The 22273-nt window shown below is 45.7% G+C and overlaps 1 long non-coding RNA gene across 1 annotated transcript in view; it reads left to right on the forward strand.

Moving 5' to 3' along the window:
- LOC140593850 (uncharacterized) overlaps positions 1-22273 on the forward strand; it is a 36862-nt gene that overhangs the window by 12869 nt on the left and 1720 nt on the right. The window contains exon 2 of the long non-coding RNA XR_011994187.1: positions 20072-20231. This is a non-coding gene — a long non-coding RNA (uncharacterized lncRNA). The remainder of the gene's footprint in view (positions 1-20071; positions 20232-22273) is intronic.

Raw genomic sequence — 22273 nt, forward strand, 5'->3', positions numbered from 1 at the left:
ACACCTACCCTTAAGCCAGAGAACACCTACCCTTAAGCCGGGGGAGGACTGAGTGTGGGCTCTGGAAATACAGGGTTCAACTTCTGGCAGTGAAAACCCCAGGAGCTCCACTACTTGAATGTTCTTATTGGCATATCTACCTTCCAGCACTTGTTCAGTAGTTCCTTCTTGGTATAACTGGACTTTTCATCTACCGAGAAACTGGCCACTACTTGCTCACACTCTTGAGAAAGTGCCTTCGATTTTGGATTTGAGGCATTTGCAGAAGGCAGGAGGGGTGAGACAAAACAGGCAAAGCCTGGAAGCAAGGAAGGAAAGTGCGTGTGCGCGTGGGGTGGGGGAAGGGGCAGAGGGGCAGTTGTGGTTTGGGAGTTGCTTAGGGAAACTTTCTCTGTTTTCTCAACACAGATGCGGGATCCTAGTCTAGATCCTCTCCATTGTCTATTTACTTCACAATTTTCCTTCTTCTTTACTGATGCTGGGCCTAAGGAAAATTAGGGAGCCAGATGCCCACATTCTTCTCTTTTGGTCAGTTGCTGCACAGGGCACAGACTCCAGGTGGGTATTTAGGACCAATTGTTTTAAAGAGTCCTTAAAGCTATATTCCTGTTGAGCCCTCTGTTCCCTTTGGGCATGGAAGGGAATTTCTGGTTAATCTAAGACCTCTGGACCCTAATTGTCCCTAGAGCAGTGTTCCAAACTTGGAGGCAGCTAAATGAGTGGTCATTTAATAGGATTAAGAAAAAAACCTATCCCCATATATTAATTCAGTTTATAGTCATCGTGGAGGGAGAGGAAGAGACTATGGTGATTTCCTAAATGCCAACTAGCTAAGTCTCTCTGCCTACGCCCCCCACCCTAGTTTTATTTTACAACTATTTTTTTAAAGGTTTATTTATTTGAGGGAGAGAGAGAATCCAACATGAGTGGGGGGGGGGACAGAGAGACAAAAAGACTCCCTCCTGATGTGGAGCTCGGATCCAAGGACCCTGGGATCATGACCTGAGCTGAGGGCAGCCACTTAACTGACTGAGCCACTCAGGTGCCCTATTTCACAATTATTGATTATCTTACTCAGAGGTGACAACAAGGTAGACAATGGACAAGTAAAAATCAAGTTAAGAAAGCTGTACTGCATTCATGTCTTTCTCCTCTATCATACTCTGCCATAGTTTCTGCTGCTGCCTATGGCTGGTGGCACCCCACTGGACTTTAGGAACACCAAGTGGAAGAGCCTGATCACAAGACTAGGATTAGGTTGCCAATTTGAATTGAACTTGGTTTTAGAATGGCATGACTCAGGTATAAAATCTCCTCTCTTCTCAGAGACACTGGCTGTCTGAAAACTCTAAAAAAAAAAAAATCAGTAAATTCAAGAGAGAAAAGAACAAAAAACTGTAGGAAGAGAGAGGAAGAAAAAGGAAAATACCTGTACACAAAACTGGAAAGGCATTTGGAAATTCTCCCTGAATTTCTGACGACTGAAGCTAAAGCTTGTTTGTCTCCCGTGGGTTTCTCAAACCCAATTCCCTTGTTCAGTATCTCTGGGGGTGGGGGGATTGCCTGGGAAGGGCACATTCACGTGGGTTTGGTCTCAGGCAGGGCTCTACCCAACGGCAGTGGGTAGGGACAGCTGGAGGTAGCAGGGAGGAATGAGGTAAGAAAAGCCCTGGCAGGTGTGGCTTAAGTCAGGCGGAGGTCTTCCCCCATCCATATGGAGGGACACCAGCATCCACCACCCCAGGGGAGCCTCAGGGCTCCAGTCCATCCCGGTGACTTGAGCCAGAGTGCTCTACTTACAGTTATTAATGATCAGACTGATTTTAAGCCAAGACCAAAAAGAAATGGATCCAAATGAGGAAACTAGGGCAGCTCGGATTCTGCACGCTGGCTGCAAGCAGGGGATTGCACCAGTGACCAAGTCCATAGCTGCTGCTTCAGCATCCATGCCAGGCAAAGAGGTGCATGCGGGTGGGCTCTGAGGTCCAGAGTGTGTAGTTGTATAGTGCTGGAAGGGTTATAGGAAAAAAACTAGAATATTTGCACTTCTGGTTAGCAGAAAATGGGAGGCACTCCTGGAGTACTTAAGAAGACTTACTACCCCTACTTCCTCCCCAGCAACAGGTTTAAGGTAAGTCTCTCATTTGTTAGGAATGACCAACCCTGGCCCCAGAATCCATCAGGAGTTTGGTCAGATCAGGGACTCTTGGAGAATTAGGTCTCCAAGATCCCGCTTGACCTCCCTGTCAGAGGCAAGTGCTTAGTGCATTTCATGGCCAGGTACACCAGGGTTGGGTCCTGGCTTCTGGCTTTACTGGTTTTGTGATCTCAAGCTAGCACCTTGGCCTCACCAAGTTTCTTTCTGCCTTTGCAAAACCGGGACATTTGCCCAATAAAGATTTGGAAAGTGCTGTTCCTAGCCCTGATGATCCTCATCATTGTGCATTTGTTTATTCATCTTTGGGGGGAAAAGACTCCTTTTCTTTTTTTTTTTAATTTTTATTTACTTATGATAGTCACAGAGAGAGAGAGAGAGGCAGAGACACAGGCAGAGGGAGAAGCAGGCTCCATGCACCGGGAGCCCGATGTGGGATTCGATCCCGGGTCTCCTGGATCGCGCCCTGGGCCAAAGGCAGGCGCCAAACCGCTGCACCACCCAGAGATTCCCAAGACTCCTTTTCTTTATAGAAACTCCAGAAATGTAACAAAACATCCAGCTTCCTCTCCCACCGGGAGGTATGGCTTGCTAGGCTATGGCTTGCTAGGCTGATCATCTCCCTCCCCCATAGCTACTACCAACTCTGCAAATTCCAAATCCTTCCCTTTGCATCTCACCAGTGCATTCTCCAACTTGCCCCTTTTTATGTTCTCCTCTGACCCCCCGTGGCAAGGTTTGATTTTTGCATTCTTACTATTTCGGTTAGTTGTTACCCTCCAAGCTGCACTTCTGGGAAGCCCATATTCCACTGACCCCAAGGATGGTCCCTCAAAGCAGGCCACAACTCATGCAAAAATTCAGACCCGTGATGCCAGTGGAGCACAGCCTCCTATGCACCTACCTGGCGGCCAGTCCACATGTGCCTGACTAGGAGTTCCAGGAGTGGGAACAATGTGAGGACTAGCTGGCCATGCAGGATCCTTTGCTAGGATGTACCCAGGGATTTGAGCTATGAAAAACCTCTTGTGGGCCCCACCACCCCTCCTCCCAGCCTTTTGCCCAGGCTTAGGAAGGTTCAAGGTTAGTGTGTCTGGGCCTTTCTCAATACTCAGTGCCTCCCAGGGAGTCTTGAAGAACTTGTGGGCTTCCTTTCCTTTTTTTTTTTTTTCCTTATATTTCCATAAGAGTCAGGCACTAATTATGGAAGATGGCCTTGAAGAAACTTGGCTGTTTTGGCCTGAGGACCCTGGGGCCCAGTAAGGTGCTTGGGACTTTACATAGAAAAAATGCTGTTTAGTTTGCACCATCTGGGTGGGGTCTGGAACAAACAGATTGGTGGCTGGTAGTGGGGAGGGGCACCTGGATTTCTCATTCAAAAAGGGGGGCGTGGATGTCACCCTGCAGTTGACAGCTGGGTGGCACCTGTCCAACCCAGTTGCTGTCAGCCAGCACCACCATTCAATTGGGACCCAAAAAATATCTCTTAAACTTGCAGATTTGGAGAGAGAAAGAGGAAGGTAGCCAGGCAACGGAATTGCAGAAAACATCCTCTCAGTCATACAAACTTTATTGTAGATCAGGAAGTTATCTAACAGCTGCCAAAACTCTTCTGACTCCAGTGCTCCAAATGGTGACTGTTTCTCACACCTCACCATTGGGTACTCATTCTGCTGCCTTGGGGGTTATTCAGATTTCCCCTTCCCTTTCAGATTCGATCTACCCCCACCTGCCTGGCTGCATTTGGAGATGATTTCCTTTTTTCCATTCAGGAGACCATGTGGCTCCCATACTTACCTGGGCTGGCAGTTTCTCCACCCACCCTCCTTAAAGGGAATTCCAAATCTCTTGAGGGGGGGAAAGCCAGGTTGAGCAAGGGTCAGAAAAAGGAAGCCTTGCCTGAAGTCCAAGCATACATTATTATATTCTTCTCCGGTGCCTTTGATTCATTCCAGAAAATAAAGTGCAGCAGCAGAAGTAGCTTTAATGGCAACCTCCTTTTATTCCACTAATTCCCAGTCCTGAGTCAGGCTCATGAGCCAGACTCTTGGGCCTTGGAACCCCTGAAGGGTCTAGTAAGGATATTGAGCACAGGGGCGCCTGGGTGGCTCAGCAGTTGAGCATCTGCCTTCGGCTCAGGGTGTGATCCCAGTCCGGGGATCGAGTCGCCCACGGAGCTCCCTGTGAGGAACCTGCTTCTCCTTCTGCCTGTGTCTCTCATGAATAAATAAATAAAATCTTAAAAAAAAAAAAAAAAGATATTGAGCTCACAGTAGGAGCTGAGACAGTAGATCCTGGTTGACGCAACGTATGCTTCGAAGAAAAGGGGGCAATTATTTGAGAGCAAGTGTCAGTAAAGGCGCGGGCGCGTGTGCTTCCTGTGGCTTGTCAGTTAGTCTCAGGCTCACATACGAGATTACCTCAAGGATGTGCTCCCACTTCTCGGCCGGGCGCCCCAACACAAGCCGGCTCCTCCGGGATATCGAGGGAGCCCCCTCCAGCTGACCCATTTGCAGACGTGGCATCAGTGGCCTCTGCGTCCAGGGCTCTTTTCCTCACCCTCGAGGGTCAAGGTGAGCTGAGCCCACCCGACGGAGTCAGACTCAATCCAGATGACCAGGACACAGAGAGGCCATTCTTCAGGCACGCGGAGCCCCAGCGGCCACGGGTGGGCCGGGGATGCTGAGGCGCGCGCTCTGGGCCCCGCTTCTGGAATCCCTTTCTCTGGTCGGCGGAGCGCAGATGTGGATGTGCTCGGGCACTGGGGCTGGACTCCGACCCCTTAGGGGGGCCCTGGGGCCCCCATCCCGGGGCTGTGACCGGCCGCCGTCGTCGCTCTTCTCTTCGGGCGCTCACTCTCCCCTCAGCGGCCGGTCATCATCCATCGGCGGCGTGGAGAGCAGCCGCGTGGCTCGCACCCCGGAAGCGCTTACCGAGACCCGGAAGCAGCGGTGCGCGGACGCCGCTCCCGCGCGCGCGGCCCTCCCCGCCCCTCCTTGAGGTGCCGGTCTGCGAAGCCACGCGTCGCGCGAGAGCGGGTCCCGGGTTCGCGCCGCCCTCCCGCCCCACGGGGGGCACCTCCCGCCCGGGGCTCTCTCGCTGGCGGCGGCGGCGGCGGCCCGGGCTCCCTGTTCCCCGGGGAGCCACGAGTGGGTTTAGGCCCCTCGTGTAAGGTCGCCGTTGTGACTGGCCGTGGGTGAGGGAGGCACGGAGGAGGACTTTACAGTCGGCGCGTCAGTGACTAGCAGACTCCCCAGGGACCAGGCTGTACGTGTATTAGGGACCTTCAGTCGTGTGCGCACGTAATCAAGTGCCCGCCGCTCCGGTTGGATTTCCCGCCGCGTGGGCCTCTCCCCGTGACCCGCCGTCGTCGTGTGGATGCTTCATTTTTTTTTTTTTAATTTTACTTTTTTATTCATGAGAGACACAGGCAGAGGGAGAAGCAGGCTCCATGCGGGGAGCCGGATGCGGGACTCGACCCCGGGTCTCCAGGATCACGGCCCGGGCGGAAGGCGGCGCTAAACCGCTGAGCCACCCAGGGATCCCCGTGTGGATGCTTCAGATCCCACCAGGGCTCCTTGCCGTGGCGCTGGGAACACCTGGGGAGTACGCGCAGGGCTTCCGGGAAAGTGCTCACTGCCCAACCCCAACCTGGCGCCAAGGTGTTGGGGGGGGGGGGGCGGACGGCCCGAGGCCTGACCCAGGGACACCCGGGCCTGGAGGGGGCGGTGAGCACTGGGGTGAAGGACCCAGTAGTCCGCTCCTTCTGGCCACATACTTTTATTTATTTATTTTTAAAAGATTTTACGTATTCATTCATGAGAGACAGAGGGAAAGGCAGACACAGGCAGCGGGAGAAGCAGGCTCGGTGCGGGGAGCCCGACGTGGGACTCGATCCCAGCCCCCGGGGATCACGCCCGGAGCTGAAGGCAGAGGCTCAACCACTGAGCCACCCAGGTGCCCCTGGCCTCATTGTTTTAATGTCTGTAGTACTTAGGCACAGTTTGAGAAAGAATAATGTCTTTACTTTCAGAAAAAACATCAAAGACCTAGGGGCTGCTCAATATGGAGCACATATGGTCGTCTCGGAAGGCCTCGCCTGCCAAAACATGTTTCTCAGTATTTTTCTCCTTTCCTTTTTCGATCACACTCCTCCCCCCCTCCCCAATCTCTCTCTCTCTCTCTCTCTCCCTCCCTCTCTCTCTCTCTCTTTTTTTCTCCCCAAATGGGAGGGAGCCCAGGCTCCAGTTACCCTAGGACGTGCGGGGTTCACTGGAGGCCGGTTCGCGGCTGTTTGGAGGCGATCGATGAGGCCTTTCAGGAACTGCCTCCAGCCCGGGTTGGGAACCTGGGAGATGGGCTGCAGAGCCAGGCTGGGGAGGCCCGGACTCCCCAGGACCCAGAGCCTGCCCGGGGCACAGTCCAGGCATCATCAGATACCGAGGCTGCAGGTCGCTTTTGGCATTCTATCAGCAAAAGCACGTTTTCCTGTTAGTGCTTCCTTAATGCGGTCAAGTTACACTGGCTGAATCCCCAGGCCTTAGTATATTGCTCGAATGGGGGGCACTTAAATGTTTATTGAATGAATATTGAATGAAGGCAGTAAAGGCAATAGCTGGCAAACCACCTTTTTACTTTGCTCCAAACAAGAGTTAGTTGCACAGTTCCTCTTCTTCATTAAGTGCTATTATTGTTATTATTTACTATTATTGTGTAGACCACCGGCTCAGTTTTTCGAATTATTTAGCAGAGAGAGGGGCAGGGGAAAGTTGGCTAAAAGTTCAGGCACTTTCCTTCAGGAATTTCTCAAGAAGAAATCTCAGAATGTCAGGAGTCATTAACGTGATCTAGTTCCAACTTCTGAATTTCTCTGAAGATGAACAGAGACCCAGAAAGGTGTTCAGGGCACACAGCTGGGATGGAGCTGGGGAAGGGCCCTCTTTCCCAGGCCTAGTACCCATGGGGCTCACTACCTCACATTATCCTCAAGGGAAGGACAAGCTGGATAATTTCCTCTCTTTTAGCTTCTCCCATTAAATGGATTCCTATCATCACCTCTGAAAAATGATATTCTCCTTCAGTAAATTTACATGTAGGGTTAGTATTAAAAGCAGGGGTAAATTCTTGGGGCTCCCATTTAAAAGAAGAAGCATGCTGTTGCCAGAACTTGCAGCTTTTTCTAATGCAATATTAATGATGGTGGGGGAAGGAAATATATCACACATGGAGCTGATTAAATATGAATCTTTATCACATCTTCCAGTGTTCGGAGGCCTTACATGACTTATACACAGAGACCAGTGGGCAAATTACCTGACAAGTAGTTTGAAAACCTGGGCTTTAGACCTGGCTTTGCCATCAACCTGCTGCATATCTTGACCAATTTTGCTGCATTTATTTCTCTCTTTCTCTCTCTCATATATATACATATATGTATATATATACAAACCGTGTGTATGTGTATGTATTATGCATAGATAATAATATATTTTAATTTGTAATCTATGTGATCTATTCATAAATCCAATTTCTTTTTCTTTTCTTTTCTTTTCTTTTCTTTTCTTTTCTTTTCTTTTCTTTTTTTATTTATTTATGATAGTCAGAGAGAGAGAGAGGCAGAGACACAGGCAGAGGGAGAAGCAGGCTCCATTCCCCGGGAGCGCGACGTGGGATTCCATCCCGGGTCTCCAGGATCAAGCCCTGGGCCAAAGGCAGGCGCTAAACCGCTGCGCCACCCAGGGATCCCCATAAATCCAATTTCTGTTCTTCTATTCTCTGATGTATCAACATACAGTGATCCCCTTACCCATATAGATGGAAAAACAAGAGTCAACACTAGAACCCTGCTGCTTCTTGTATTAGTATTGAGTCAATATTAAACTTGCAAAAGGGTTTCTAGCTGCCCCTGCCCCAGAAGAGCAGGGGCATTTGGAGCCCAGAGAGCTGATTTCCCCATGCCTACACTGCACAGCTGGAGAGCCCTGCTCAGGAAGACAGTTCCTACTCCCTGAAGAGAGTTACTGCAAATATGGGCATCCACCAGCCTCTGTGATGGGTTAGATGAGCATAGATCAATAAGGTTTAAAAAAAAAAAATCATAAAGTTTTTTTTTTTTTTTTTTTTTTTACTTTTAAACAATCTCTACACCAATGTAGGGCTTGAACTCACAACCCTAAGATGAAAAGTTGCATGCTCTTAGGCATCTGGGTGGCTCAGTCTGTTAAACATGTGTTGGGCTCAGGTCATGGTCCTGGAGTCCCAGTAAGGAGCCCTGCATACTGGGAGCCCTGGAGTCCCAGTATGGCTTCCTGCTTACCCCTTTCCCTCTGCTCCTCCCCTTGCTTGTGTTCTTTCTCACTTTTGACCACTCTCTCGAATAGATAAATAAAATCTTAAAAATAAAAAAAGAGTTGAATGCTCCACTGACTGAGCTAGCCAGCATCACTGCCCCTCCTCTCCCAGCACAGATCAATTCTTTAGGATACTTACTTCTACTACCCATTCATCCACATTCCTCACTCCATTTTCTCATTCAAGCCAGGAATAACCTAGGCAGAATATAATTGTCTTGGGTTCAGGAGGGTGAATTTAAAGCAGAAATGGAAGTCAGTACCATTTTACTTGGGTGGTGCTTCTTAAAACATATCCTCCCTGTTGCCTTAGACTTTGAGCCCTCAAGGTGCACTGTGACAAGAGTTATGGTTCCTCTAATGAGGAGTATAGCAGCTAGTCTTAATTTGTTTTTAGAGTCTCAAATCCAACATAAACTCTAGTCAAATTTAATAATGAGATAAAATTAATAAAGCCAATGTTCACAATTATATTCAACTGATCCTTTCCCCTCACACAACAAACTCCCAAATTATCAATGTTGGGGGTAAGTGGAGAAGCTAGCAAATTATCCACCATTAAGAATAAGACAATAAAGTTGTTCTTGCTTGCTTTGGGGAAGAACTTTCTTGATGTGAGAAAATTACTTGGGGAACTGTTGAAAATTTAAGTCTAGGGCACTTTTTCCCTTCTGCCTGCCTGGCCCTGGTTGACCTTGACTAGCCTGATGCAGCCTGGTTGGCATCCAGTGTGTATCAAGGAACAGTTGTGATATGTTTTCCCTCGATATGGAGTGGGACCGGCAGTTTCTCTTCACTGAGACTGTCTTTTCCTCTGTCACCTTCCTACTGGGAACCTTGATGACGTGGGGGCTAAAAGAATCTCACAAAGCACCAGGTTTGAGAGAATCTCCTTCAGCAGGGACTTAGGCATGTGGGAATGGGCTGCCCAGCCCAAACATCTGCTCTCCATGCCCTAGGCATGCAGAGAAAGGATGGAGCTGAAAATTCAGCCAACTGAAGGTAGACATGTCACCCCTTGTGTTTAAATCCAGATGATATGTAAATTGTTCTTTGTGGCTATAGCTGTGCAATATAGTAGAAAGAGTCTCCTGCCACTTCTCTTAAACATCATCCTCAGGATCCTGTTTTGGACCTTTTCTTATATGAAAATCTCTCTCTGGGCAATATATAATCATAATACTTAACTTCCTGAGGTCCTTATGGGGATTATAGGAGAAAATCTACTAAAAGTGCTTTCCACAGTGCCCAACACATAGCAAGTATTCAATGCATGTTAGCAGTTAGTATTTTGAACCATTCTGTGATTTCATTTGATGCCAATGACATAATTGTCAACAATTCAGACCTTTTCTTGAAACCCTAGATCTGAATATCCAACCACCTCCTGCGGGTTATTTACATATAGATGAACTTAGACTTGTGAGGCCCACTATGTTCAAAACAGACTGAATTTCTAGTCTGTTCTCCTAGTCTCTATGAGCGACACCACCACTAATCAGGAGCTCAGGCCAGCTACCTGGTAACTGTCACCAAGTCCTCCTAAATATTTCAAATAAGTGAACCCACAACCTCCTGCCTTAGTAATGACAGATACTGAATTTTGCCTGTATCATTCCATCATTTTTCCTACTGCCAGTCTGTCCTCACAGCAGCTGGAGGGATCTTTATGTATTGCAATTTGATCATGTCATTGCCCTGCTTTAAATCTTTTGTGCATTCCCCATAGACATCAGAAAAACCCAAATGCTGAATGTACAATGCTCTTTAGAGTCTCCTTTCTCACCACTTTCCCTTCATACCTGCTAAGTGCTGGCACTGAGGTTTTCTTTTTTTTTCTTTCTTATTTCCTTTTTTGCCTTCATGTCTTTGCACGTGTTGTCTTTCTGCCCAGCATACACCACTCTCTCCTTCATCAGATTCCTGATGCTTGTCCTTCAAGATTCAGCCTGGGTGTTTGCTTCTTGGAAGCCTTCACCAAGCCCCAGGCTGATTACAGAGTTTTTATCCTGAGTTTTACAGAGTTTTATAGAATTGCAATTTCTTGTTCTTCTCTACTAGGTGTGAGTTCCTTGAGGGCAGTGTGAGTAAATCTTCGATCTTTGTGGCCACAAGGCTTTCATGCCTGGCACACAGTAGGTGTTTATCACATGTTTGCTGAATATGAGAATGACCCCAAATTAGAACAAATGACTGGTTCTATAGATTTGTATCATCAAAATTTGGGGAAAGTTATTTTTCTGCGCCTCTGTTTCTCATTTGTTAAGATGAGAACTAACAATACCCCTAATATTGTGAGAAGTAAATGAAAAGTGAATGCAAGTCTTCTGTAAAAAGTGTGTTAGCACCGAACGAAGGTCATTGTTATAATAAGGACTGACCTACATTTCCCATGCATGTATACATTTTCATACAGGCACTTAATGCGTACCTACTGTACGGATCTACATTTCTGCGTTTGTGCACTTGTGTGGTTACATGGAAAAGCAATTTCCAAACATACCTTCCCTATTTATGTGTTTGGATATCATGAACCTCCCAATTAGCAGCCATTCTGTGGATTCATTATATCCAAACACACAACTACAAACAGTGCAAATTTATAGAACACCAAATGGGTAATTATAGCCCCTTCCTCTTTTTACTATGACTATTCTGTACCTTCCTACTAAAACGGTAACACTGAAGCACTTTCCCGCTAGGTTTTCACTTTATTTTTACGTGGGTCACTCGGAGCAGTCATTGATGGTATTGTTTTCCTCATTCTGCACGTGAACAAACGGAGGCACAGATGATTCATTAAATAGCATGCTTGCTTTCCAGTGTTGCAACAGAGTGGAGGTCAGAACCCTAGGATGCCATTTCTCCTGTCTTCTTTCTTTTTCCACGAGTTGGTGTAGAAGTTTGCGCAGAATAAGTGATGATACGACCGACCGAGCCAGAGCTGACCAGTGTGTAAACCGTCCAGTGCTTATGTACGACGATGCTCTCAGTTGCCAGTTATCTCTGCACACTGGACCTGCCCTAAATGTGGAATCCGCTATTCTCACATCAGTTCCCGATTTTTTCAATTCCCGGCAGGGTAATTGCTTCTCCTTCCGTCCCGCGCAGTTGCCAGCTGCCCGGGCGCCCTGGGGGCTTTGAAGTGGAAGGCGCAGCGGGGCTCTCTAGGCGCCGCCCGAGGCCGCGCTGGAGAGGAGCGCGCGGGGGCTTCTTCCACTGCGTCCACCTCCGGGTCCCGTTCTTCTTTAACAAGCCAGGTGGCGCCAACTCCCAGCCCCTGCTGGAGCTGGGGGGCCTTCCCGCCCGCGGCGGGGTCGGGAGGAGAGAGGGAGCGCGAGCTCAGCCTCAGGGGGGAGCTGCGCCCCGCGCCCCGCGCCCCGCGCCCCGCGCCCCGCGCCCCGCGCCCCGCGCCCCGCGCCCCGCGCCGCGCCTCCCCTCGGCTCTGCGCTCTCGCGTCTGCGGGGAGGGACACGTGCTTTGCTCTTCTTCCGCGCCCCTCGCACGATCCCGGCAAGCCCAAAGGGAAACGGGGTGTCCTGTGTGCCACATGGAGCTTGGGGAACGGAAATCATTAAAGCCATGAGGTTTCCTGGCTCTTCGCGGTGTTTACGGTGGGTTTTGATTTGGGGAAGGAGAGCGAGGAAAGGTTAAGGCCGGTTCCAATCTGCCGGCAGCTGCATCTGTCTGTGCAGCAGATGACGCGTGGGGCGCTCTGGTGCGCGGGGCTGTGGGTGCAGGATCCCGTCTCTGGGTGTCGTGTGTGGTGGCCTACCTGCCTCTAAGGAACAGAATAGGTGCATGTTCATTTTAAAAACAAAAACAAAAACAAAACAAAACAAAAATCGGGTAGAAATCCTCCCAGCTGCAAGAGGAGGGCTTTGAGGTTCCGTCCTAGGACAGCTGAGAGTCTGAATCTATTATGGAAGGCGCACGGTTCAGTTTTCAAACCCCATTTTTTATCCTTGAAATGTTTCCAGTCTTTGAACTACTGTTACTTAACAGGAAGAAGGGAGAAACGCCATTATATGAGCATATCGATTTACGTGATCTAAACCAAACATCCCTGAATAAAAATGTTTGTTGAAACTTACAAAATAACTACTGTCTGGTAACGAAAATGGAGCCATACACATGTGCTGCAGTTGCAAATCATCACCAAATTTGAAGTTAAGATGAATTCAATAAAAGTAAGGTTTTTTGTTTTTTTTTTTTTAATTCACTGGAACACTTAAGAGTAGAGTTGGTATTATGGCCTATAGCAATTTTAAGATTTTAATTGAAATGACAGTAACATACATACAAACACATAGAGCACTCAGCAACATTAGTAATGATGACAGTGTGCTATTAATGCTGCTTTTTATATGGTGCTGGTGGTGTGTTTATTACAGTGTGCACTCCGGAGCACTGTTTTTTCATACTGCAGGTTGCCAACCATTAGGAACTCATGAAATCGACACTGTGGGATTTGAGCGGTATTTTTTTTTTCTTTTAACGAAATAGAAAAGAATTAAAAATATCAGAAAGATGTAAGAATAAATATCCTTTCACAAATCATTTTTTTTTCTCCCATTTCGTGCCTATGACCTGGGTCACAATGTAAAATGTATTTCTTATCATGGTTTACATTTTAAAAGGAGTTTGAAAGTTGTGGTTTCTAATTTAAAATTTTATTTTATTTTTAAAATAATCTCTAAGCTCAAAGTGGGGTGGAACTCACAACCCCGAGATCAAGAGTCACATACTCTACTTGACTGAGCCAGCCAACCACCCCAAGGTATTCAATTTTAAAACCTCAGCATGGTAGGTTCTTTCCTGATTATGAAGGTTACACTGGATAAGAGATCATGTCAGGCTTAGGGCCACAGTGAGAAAACTGGCAAGAAAGAACAGACGAGGAGCCAAGGCTTTAAGAGAGGATGAGTGGCAGTAGGAAGATTACCATAGGGGCCCTGGAGCAAAGAGCAAAGCATAGTACTGCTTATTCAAACTGGCTGTGGGAGGAGGGCTGGCTGGAGTCACACACTTCTGCTTGGGGACTCACTATCTTAACAGTACCAGGTGGGGTAGTGCTGACCCATGAGAAGCAGGTTAGGAGCTCAGTGATGGATGCTGGGGGGTAAGGAATGCTTTTGTTCCTCCACTTCTTTCCAGTCTCTGTGGCCAAGAGGAGCAGGTACTCCTGTTACTGTTTTAGGGCACCCATTACACCATATTTACTAGAAGCCAGGTCATTTTGTGTTTAAAGGCAATGGCTCGGGGTCCCTGGGTGGCGCAGTGGTTTGGCGCCTGCCTTTGGCCCAGGGCGCGATCCTGGAGACCTGGGATCGAATCCCACATCGGGCTCCCGGTGCATGGAGCCTGCTTCTCCCTCTGCCTATGTCTCTGCCTCTCTCTCTTTCTCTGTGACTATCATAAATAAATAAAAATTAAAAAAAATTAAAAAAAAAAGGAATAAAGGCAATGGCTCCCTTTGGCTCTCTCCTATTTCCTGGTAAGTGGGCCTGCTGGGTACAGTCTGCCCTGAAGGGGGACACCTAAGAGTTGACATCCCTTTCCTACTCCAAATACTAGGTAGCTGAACCAAGACCCAGCTTGGGTGTGGCCTTCTTTACTTGGAAACATGCTGATCATGGCTTTGGGTTCCTGCCTCCCCTGGTGAGCCAGAGGGAAAGGAGATGTTGAATTGGACTTCGGAGATGGACCTACCACAGGCTCCATTTAGCTTGACTTAGAGCTCTGTGCTGAGGTGTATGCTGTTTTTGCCTCTAGTAATCCAGTGGGCATTGTCCATTTTCTCTTGTTCCAGAAATGTCTAATAATTCCCTATAGCAGTTGTTCTCAGACTTTAGCATGCATCAGAGTCACCGGGGGGCTCTTGTTAAACCACTGATTGTTTTGATTCACCAGGTCTGGGTGGGGCTTGAGAATTTGCCTTCCTACCAAGTTCCTAAGTGATGCTGTTGCTGCTGACCCAGGACCAAACCTTGAGAATGATTTCTCCATAAAATTCTGAGAAGGCAGCAGCCCAGGTGGCTCAGTGGTTTAGTGCCTGCCTCAGCCCAGGGCCTGATCCTGGAGACCAGGGATCGAGTCCCACGTCAGGCTTCCTGCATGGAGCTTGCTTCTCCCTCTGCCTGTGTCTCTGCCTCTCTCTCTCTGTGTGTCTCTCATGAATAAATAAAATCTTAAAAACAATTCTGAAAAGGGTTCAGGAGTAGGAAGGTGACCTGCAGGGCAAAATGAAAACACTCCTGAGTTTTGGGCCCTAATGCCAACTTAATCCCAGGAACCCTGCCCCAGGCCAATCCCCCAACACTCAAGGCTGCCAGGGGATCCAATATGGAGGACGGTGACTCCAGCAACAACACCAATTCCCAGTGGTTAGTTGGGGGACTTTCCATCTTGGAGGGGGACTCAGGAGAGTATGGGTTCGGGGCACCTTATTCTTGGACAGACCATTAAGTGATTGGTTGTAGAAGCCCTGTAGGATTGCTAGTTACTATCTATATGCTCAGCATTCCTGGGTTTCTCTACCACCTTGTATCACAGGGCCTAGGAGTGTAAAAACTATTTCCCAGTCGCCCTTGCGTCTAGAATTCAGGGTGCACTTTAGGTTCTGATAATGAAAAGCACTCATATAGGATGGGAAGGCCAGAAAGAGGAGCACCCTGTCTTCCTTTAGCTTGTGAGTGCCCAAGAAGGCTCTGGAAGGCATGAATATGGGCGGTGGCTGCATTCCATGGTTATGGGGGTTCTGATGGCTTCCCCCGGACTCTACTCCTCCAATCCTTCCACTTGAGAACTTGTATTAAATCTGTTTGAGCTCGAAAGATCTAGATTGTCTTCTGTTTCCTATGCTAAACCCTGACGGATCCAGGGAAGAGGCTGTTTGGGCGCTTCGTACTTGAGGCCAGGATTAGCGTGGGCACAGTGGCACAGCATGGTGGAGACCCTGCAGGTGGTGAGATGGCCGGGGCAGTCTGGGGACACTGAGCCTGATCCCAGGGAGCCTGCATGCTATCCGGAAATCAGAAAACTGAAGAGATGAGCCTGCTGAATCGCTGTCATCTTGTTCTCTCTCCCAACAAAAGCTCACTTCTGCTGCTTCCCCCTTCTGATTTTTCATGGCAAAACAGGAAAAACAGTAATTTTTGGAGAGTTCAGGCAAAAATTTGTCCTAGGGCTCAGTGATTATCTGTTCTGCTCATTTTGATACTTGATTGTGTGTTGTCCTGTGCTGTGCTCCAATATCTGGGCACTCACTCTGTGGTGAGGTTGTAAGTGATTAAGGGAGGATAACGAGTTTTCAGTTTCCAGCCTGAGAATGAATGATGATTTTCTTGGGCGAGTCTGCTTCACTCAAGTGTGATCTGGGAGCCGAGTGGACCCTGCAAGTTTCTGTGGCAGCACAGACAGTATGGCCGTGCCCTCTGCCCGGCCTTGCAGCCTAAAGCCCACCTTGGGGCCCTCAATCTGCAGATATTATTCAGGAGCTGGTTCTTTGACTCGTCAATTCTTCCTGAGCAGAGACAAGATGATCATTTAATTTTGTGCAGAAGGAACTGATCGCTCTGGTAACTGTGTCATTGTTCACAAATGCATGGTACCACTCTCTGCAGGAGGCACACATGTCCCCACTCTGTGACTGGCAGTTGTGGTCACGTGAGACTGGCCCTGGCCAATGAAGGATGAGTGGAAATGACTGTCTTTGGTCCCTAGTCCTTCTAAGCACATGGCAGCAATGAAGCAGACACATACAGGTGGCTCCAGATAGAGGCTGGGGCTCCAGAATAAAGTCTGTGGAGCAGGGCTGAATGGGAACGCAGAGTGGACATGTTGCTAACACTTATGTTTTTATATTAATTCTGTACTAGGTAATTTACTTCTGTGAAGTAATTGGCATTCTCGAGGCTCAATATATCACACCTCTTGTCCTGGCCAGAGTTTGGTCCCAAAGGACTGGACTGGGCATGCTCAGGTCTTTCTTCCAAAGGCACCAATCAAATCACCCCTCCTCCCTCTCAGGGGCCAGAGCGGTTACTCCAAAGGGTTTGGTCCTGGATCCAATCCCCGGAAAACTTTAGGCAAGGGAAATAGAGGTTTCTGAAGGGATTTTGTTACTGTAGAACTTTATCACTCCATGTAGCAAAAAGAATTTGCCAGAAATAGAAATATTAGGAGAGGCGATAAAAACATTAATTTTTGTCTCATTTTTACTCTTGGATATTTGAAAGCCTGGGGGAAGCATTCAAGTGACAGATCAAGGCATTGAAATAAATTTAGATAATGGTAATCCTAACCTACATTAAATAGAGGTAATTTATTAGCGCATAGCTGCGATAGGAAAGCAGCTCCGTGGTAAATGAGAACCAAGGCCTGAAGGTTAATACGACCGACCTTCTGCCAAGACGTCCCTTCCTCCAAGGGCTTGGCTTGTTGTTAATTGACAGCCTGTGGCTCCCAGCACAGTGCTCGGTTCCGGCTGCAGGGCCTGAGGGAAGAGGGCTTGTTTTGAAACCCAGTGTTCTTAATGAAGCAGCTTCTGACCCTGAAATGTGTAAGAAAATCATCTGAAAGTGTGATGAAAAACTCGTCTATTGAAAGTCAGTGACCTTTCCAGTGTTGATTTTAAAATAATGGATTTGTTTTATTTGACACTTTGGTAAATGCTATAATAAAACATAACAAGGCCAGAGAAATTATCCAGAGTGTTTTGTGTCCTGCAGCCTGGAATATCTAAACTATATGCTTGCAAATGAGCATCATTATTAGTGAAATTTTGTTGCAAATTTTGGCACTGACTGTTTTGGAGTGTCAGACTTTAAGACGCTATCACAGAATTGGCAAGTTTTGAGGGATTTTTTTTTTTACTGATTTAATAACATTTTTCTTTATTGTCCCCATAATCACCTGCTTTATGAACTGTGGCTAGAGCTGATGTTGCAACTGGTAATTTTCTTAGAAGCCAAATGCATTTATATTTTTCCGTCTTTTGATTTCCATCATTTCTGGGAATTGTTAGTAGATGGAATAAAAAGAGAATACATTATAAACAATTCAAAACACCAAAAACAAAATTCCTTGGACCTTTTACAGATACCACACATGCAAATAAATGTGGCTTTGCATTCCAATGGCATTTGAGTGGGGATTACATTTTCCTCATTAACCTCTTTCTTAACCAAACAGTATTGTTTTTCAAGCCTGTTTTATAGAAATCAAGTTTGACATTTTAATTTAATTTACACTGACTCAGCTCAAGTGAAGAGATAGACTGTCTTCTTTTGATCCTGGCCCTTTGTGCAGTCCTGGTTGATCTGTACCAAACAGCCTACTGGTTGAGGATGAAATTAAGAGATTGTATTGCTTGCCAAACCAAAACATTCAAAGTATTAGGTGTAGTTTTTCACTGCATTTCTAAGGAAAGAGGTGGGAGAAGCAATCGCAATGTACACCTGAGGTCTGAACGTGCCTGCTTTCCTGTGGCAAACCATTTATAAAACGAATGTACTTATTTCTAATTGAAAGAATACCCAATCTGTTTTGCATCAGTCATAACCAATAATTCCTCTGCTAATATGTGGACTTTAATTTGAAGCAGTGGGAATCTTCTCTTTTCTCCAGGAAAGTCAACAGAGTTGTTTAGAAAGATTGCACAATTTTGGTAGGAGCAGAAATGTAACCGGATTATTTTTCAAACTTCTGTAAACACTCATGCATGAATCTGCAATTTTTGCAGTATACATTGTTTTTAACATCGATGTTTGAGTGCAGATGATGAAATATTTGTGTGCATATAGGTGTTGTCTAAGTAAGATGAAAGAGACATTAAAGTAAGTCTTCGTACTTTAAAAGCACCCCATTTTAGGAAATCCTCTACCAGTTGTGTTCACTCTGCTATTAGCTCTGTCTCGTTTTGGCAGGCATCCTGTTTCATTCTACCATCTTCTCATTCATTGTTTTTAGACTCCTATAATCCTGGCTTAAGATGGCATGAGTTAGAGTTGGAGAGAGAACCAATACTAGTTTTCATAGTGTCCACGGTTCCGAAACATCCTCTTTAACGTTACTTGACACCCTCTCCTACATGTGCTTTCTTTAGAAAGTGGAAAAAGACATTATTGAGAGTTTGTCAGATGAAACCATATTGCCAAACATTTGCAGAACTGAATTATTGACAAAATGCATGTGATTCCAAAAGGGCCTGCTTAATTGAAAGCAGTTGCAGTGTTTCAACATGAGAATGTGGCTTATCCTTTCCTTCGTTGATCTGTTTTTAGATTGCTATAGAACATACCTCTGCACCTCCACTGTCCCCCGATAGCCATTTCTACACAGCTAACTCAGAACAGATTAGAGTTTTAGGACACTCTATGCCTTTTATTTCTTGATCAAGCATACAGGAAAATCGCATTCTCGTGTCCTCCCATGGTCACCTCTAACTCCTAGGAGGCTGAACTGCACGTGCCCAGAGTGCCCAGCACAGCCTACCAAGTTACAGTCATGCTTGTCAACTCCCAGTGTGTGCCATGGTGGCCAAGATGCAGCCATGCCCCTTGGTGGGTCCTTTGAGGAGATGCTCATTCAAATCATGCAGCTTCTGTGTTGATTTATTGCTCACTCTTAAGTGTCCCAGTTGTGCTGACATCTAGCCTACCTCTGAGAATGACACTAAAATCAGCTCTGCCACTAACCAGAAACAAGGCTATGTCTATGGTGAAAGGACAATCGCCTCATGGAAAACTGCATTTGCATACTTGGTGATAATAATTAACAATTAGAACTTAAGATTTAAGAAAGCCCAAATGTGTGGCATGTGTGATGTGCGGTAAGAGGAAATTTTTCAAAAATCTAATGTATTTGACGTCTCAATCGCCTTTTGACTAACAGAGCATTGGCATCTTGAAAACTGACCAAAGAAGTAGAAAAAAATTGTGTTTCATTTTGTCACTTGAAATATACTTCCTTTGTCAAATGACTCCCTTAACGAATAAGGGAAACCATCAAGGACAACATAGTTAGTTCATCTTCATTTGGAATTTCAGAAAAGCCAATGTCCCTAGTTGTCTTCTGAACTTTTCAAAGGACCGTTTGCTGTCTAGCTTCATCTTGTTTAAAGATGTCAGAGCTGTGTTGAGGTTAATATCAACAATCAGAAAGTAATATCATGGTTCTGGTTGTCATTATCCTGTTTAGACACGCTAGAACTAGATTGCCTGTGTTAAAACTTAATGGGCTAGAGAAGAGAAGCATCCAGGATCTTAATGATGGGGGCTTCCACTATCCAGGCATCTGCCAGATGTTCAATTTCTAAACTCAGAACATCTGATAAATCCACGATTTGCCTCACTTAGTATTCTTGGTCCTGGCAACACATTAGAATAATCCCAAAATTTAAAAATATATATACATATATATCAATAGGTAGGCTCCACCCATTCCAATTAAAGTAGAATCTCTCAGGGTAGGGCCCCAGATTTCTTTTTGAAGTGCTCCCAAGTGATTTGAATGTGCGGCCAGGTTGAGACTCACTAACCCACATGATAATTTCATCTTTCAGAAGGGAGAGGAAGTGATGAAGAGGATTAACACCCTGCTTCTAATTCTGGCCAACTCGGAGGCCCTGCATGGAAAATCAGAAGTGACAGGAATCCTGGAAGAGGGCCACCTGGCCATCAGAAAATTCCAGAGGGATGTGGTCACTGCCAGACACACATTTGGTTAGTTGGAGTTTTAAAATATCTCAGGAAATTATAAAAGCCTGACTTTGACCCCTCAGTCTGAGATTCCAAAAAGGAGCCAGGGAGAGTCCTCAAAATAAAATTCAGATGCCACTATGGTAAATTGTCCTAGACAGAGGAGAAAAAAGAAGAAAAGAAAAAAGAAGGAGGTGGCCAAAAAGATTTAGTGTCTTCATGCAGGAAGCTGTCTGCTGAGAGCAGATACATTTTTAAATGGTATATGTAAAATGTGAAAGATGATCTCAAAAAACAAGCATAGATATGAAAACTCTGTCAAGAATATGTGAGAAGAGAGTAGGAAAGATTAAATCTAGAAGGAGACTAACATTATAGATGATGAAGAGGGTCTGTTTGAAACAAAAACAAAGAAGTGTGGAATCCGTGTGGGGCTGTGATGGTGTTAGGTTGAGGTTATGTCAACGGTGAAAATACAAGGTGGCCACCCCCTCAGACTCCATCATCTCTTTAAATGAGAAAGGCAGGACAAAGTTGGGGAAGAAGGAATTGAAAAATAAGAGCACTTAAGAGCAAATGCTAACTGTCTTAAATAAGTTCAAACACTGGAAATCAGACTAGAATATTATTAGAATTTTCAAATGAAATTGCTTTAATCTTTAAAAAATATGGAGTTTTTTTTTTTTAAGGAAGAAAGTATAGCAAATGAAAGAAGTACCTGACCAGTTCCACATTTTTTTTCAAAAGGAGAGTAGAAAATGTATTTGAATTATAGACTCAAAGACCTGTTGATTTTTCAGTTCAAAAATCCTAGAATTTACTTTTAAGCATAGTTTGTAACATTTGCCAGGTTTAATCCTACTTATGACATAGTTCATGAAGAGGCTAGAGATGAGGAATCCTAAAATTTTAAATTATTCAAACTCAGAAGTTTACAACCTTTGAGAATTAAATAAAAGTTAAATACATTTTTGAAATAGTTGGATATTACAGTGTAACAAACTATCCCAACACTTAGTGGCTTGAAACAGCTATTATTAACTTGTTCGCAATTTGGCTATTTTCCTGTGTCCATCTGGGTGGTTCTCCTGCTGGTCTTGTCTGGAATCACTCAGGCAGCTTTGGTCATGTATAGCTTAATTTAGGCTAGATGGTCCAAGATTGCCTTAGTCACATACCCGGTGGTTGTTGCTGGCTGTCAGCTGAGCCACATGTCTCCAGCAGAAGGGCAGGCACTAATTTACATAGTGGGGGAAGCTAAGAGCCTTTCATCTATTCTAACCATTGCATATTTAAATAAGGAAATTAAAACCCAAAGTGATTGAAGACTTGCCCAAAGTCAGATATGTATGTAGTATAGAAGCACTTAAGTGTGCCTGTCATGTATGTCTTACAACTACCAGTCCAGTGCCATTTGCATTATGCCCAATAGATAATCACCTGATTATTACGGGCAATGGATTTCAGCAGTTTTGTAAATCACATTTGACTACCAAATCACGATAATTCAAGTCAAATATATGCAGCAAAATATAAGTATTTAATTAACATATTTATACAAACATCCAGATAGGAAGGTAGGCTGGTTAAAAGAAATATGAGGACTAAATTATTTTGTTAATGTGCAAACAAGATCATTTATTTATAAATTATGGGCACTGGGGCCCCTGGGTGGCTCAGCGGTTGAGTGTCTGCCTTTGGCTCAGGTCATGATCCTGGAATCGAGTCCCGCATTGGATTCCCTGTGGGGAGCCTGCTTCTCCCTCTGTCTATGTCTTTGCCTCTCTCTCTCTATGTCTCTCATGCATAAATGAATAAAATTTTTAAAAAATTATGGGCATTTTCCAAAGTTTGGCTCTCTTTTTACTGACAGGTACTCTCTATGCTTCAACTAACTCTTAAAAATTGATTACAACAGATATTTTGTGATGAGCAAGATTGTTTTCACTTTTAAAAGTCTACTTAAAAGTCATTCATTAATAAGAACAGCAAATAATCAATTATATTGATTGTAACTTATATGAAAACCAGGCACTGTTGCCATTTTTCCTTTTTATCACAGAAAT

The sequence above is a fragment of the Vulpes vulpes genome, chromosome 9, assembly GCF_048418805.1.
Source record: "Vulpes vulpes isolate BD-2025 chromosome 9, VulVul3, whole genome shotgun sequence".
Classification (NCBI taxonomy): Eukaryota; Metazoa; Chordata; class Mammalia; order Carnivora; family Canidae; genus Vulpes; species Vulpes vulpes.